At 29.2% G+C, this 2379-nt stretch overlaps 1 protein-coding gene across 5 annotated transcripts in view; it reads right to left on the minus strand.

The window, feature by feature from the left end:
• LOC117175525 (gonadotropin-releasing hormone receptor) overlaps positions 1–1471 on the minus strand; it is a 355246-nt gene extending 353775 nt beyond the window's left edge. For 4 of the 5 annotated variants that reach the window (XM_033365255.1, XM_033365236.1, XM_033365233.1 and 1 more), the window contains exon 1: positions 1183–1471. The gene's annotated coding sequence lies outside the window, so the exon portion shown is untranslated. Of the gene's footprint in view, positions 1–1093 lie in introns of all 5 variants that reach the window. The other variant, XM_033365243.1, reaches the window with a different exon arrangement.
• Positions 1472–2379: the final 908 nt, after the last annotated feature.

A 2379-nucleotide genomic window follows, 5' to 3' on the forward strand; every position in this document is an offset into this window, starting at 1 on the left:
GTGCTTGATTTAAGGTTTTCATTGATTTTGAAAATATGCAGAAGAAAAACCTTTTCCGATGTAATTCAGCAGAATTAAAGATAATTTAAAAGATTTCAGGAGAATTTATTGATTAAGATATTCATGAAAAAAATTTAGGTTGGTTATTCAAATAGAAAATGGTCCATAAGTTTATGGAAGGAAGGTATTTTGTACGAAAAAAGCATATGAAAGAAAAAAGATAAATACATAGAAAAATTAAAACATAAAAAAATGTATCAAGAAATTCAAGAATATGCACTTTTTAAATTTGCAAAAGAAGTACGTTTTCACTATTTCTGACTATCTTGATCGATAATGCAAGCAATTTACGATTATGGACTGGAATTAGACCTTCCTTTTTTCATGTTTATCACCTATACCGTACAATTACCATTATTTACTCTATTATTTAGCGTCTATTAAAATAGCAGCACTATTAACGTGGTGCGGTATTTTGGTTCTTAACAACATTTTTGTATTCAATTCTGTGTTTACGCATAAGATTAATTTTTTATATGAAAGTTCAAGATATCAATTTTAATATTCTAATAGTTTTTTTTTCAATAATTTTTTTAAACTATAGGTTCTTATTGTCGAGCATATACAAGTCGGTAATTGTTATCTTTTAGTTGGAATAAGGTGTAATTTCAAAATTGACAGAAGTAATATAATGATAAATAATTCAGTTAAAATTGACGTTTCTGAAAAAAGTTATTCTTTAATTCAACGTTATAAAAGAAAATAAAACAATAAATTTATAGTGTTTTATAATGTCAAAATAAAATTCTTTCATTTCTATCTATTCTTTCAACACTTTCTATTCTTGTATACATTCTATAAATAGTCTCATTTTAGTTTACTTTATCATTTTTTTATACTCATTTTTAATACTTTTAACCTCCACTTATGTCTTTTTTTAATTTTGCTTCTGTTATTTCTATTATTTGCTGTTGTAGCTATTAGTTTTCGATAATCAGTCAACCGGTTTGTTTTGAATTATTGTTATTTTATTTATGTCAGTTATCTGTGATCTATCCTTGCACATTTGTCTCATTATATCTTCCTTCATTACCTTTTTCATTCCTTTTAAGTTGAGTGATTTTTGGGTAAAAATAATTATTTAGTATTTGACCTTAAAAATTAGTTTTAATTTCACTGAACCTTTTTGACGTTAGAACTTCTTGGCACTTTGAAAAGCACTTTCACAAAAGATTGTTGCACCACGTTTTTCTAGTTCAAAGTTGCTAGAAATGTAGGTTTTTTAATACACTATTTTCTGTTTCAAACATTAGTTGCACAATTGTTTGTTATTGAATTTTAAATAAATTAATCAGTGATTAAAATCCTAAAACGCCACACGTGCGGGTAATGTCTAAAAAACGATGTAAGCGCTTCCGACTCTACTTCCTGAATGCTTTCACGTGGATCTGATGTCCTGACTCAAAAGCGCGTGTTCGCGGCTCGCTCGGCGCGCAGACTGAAAGAAGGCGACTCGGCTTAGGGGGGTCTGCGGCTGGTTTCGCTCATGCTTATTTCCCTGCTTAAACATATGATGTTACTCCCTTACCTGTTCTATTGTTACGCATTGTTAATCTCCGCCGACCTATCTTTCAAAAAACTTTAACGTCCTCTTTGCACCTTCCAAGCCCATTATTTCCCCGCTCCCCCTAAAGACCGGTTTCATTTTTCGCACAAGCGAATCACGTCCACCTTCTTCGGAGCATAACCAATCAATTAATGCTAGGAAGGTGGATCCATAGGGTGGTTTTACAAATGACGATGATCCTATTAATTGACTGGTAAATCATTTGAATTATTGTCTGAGTTCATTTATTTAAAATAGAGTTCAATTCATAAATAAAGAAAATATTTCCTTTTGGAAAAATCTTGAAGTAATTCCCTAATTATTGGGTAAAGGAATTCATTAATTACTGTGGTCTTAACAGTGATATTATTTATTCAATTCGATATTATATATAATGATGTTATTTCAGAAAGCCATTTTTTTTCATTTAATAAGAATTTGGAACATTCCTTAAATCTGAAGAATGTGCATCAGTATAATATAATAAAAATTCTAAAATACATAATACTTTGCTTGAAAAATAAAATACACGTTTAGGTACATTTTTTATAATTCTGGGAATTTATCAGCACTGAATTTACCTTCAACTAACTTGATCTCATCTCAGATTGAGGATACTCTATCCATTAACATAAAGTAAAATTAAAGAAAGATTAATTAAAGCAGAGAAAATACAGCTGCATAATTGTTTTCAATGCATTTCGAAGGGGTAGCAGTCTACTTTGTAGAAAAATTAGATTAGGTCAAAATTATTTTTCTAATAATAATTATTG

This window comes from Belonocnema kinseyi, chromosome 1 (genome assembly GCF_010883055.1).
Source record: "Belonocnema kinseyi isolate 2016_QV_RU_SX_M_011 chromosome 1, B_treatae_v1, whole genome shotgun sequence".
In the NCBI taxonomy this organism is placed as follows: domain Eukaryota; kingdom Metazoa; phylum Arthropoda; class Insecta; order Hymenoptera; family Cynipidae; genus Belonocnema; species Belonocnema kinseyi.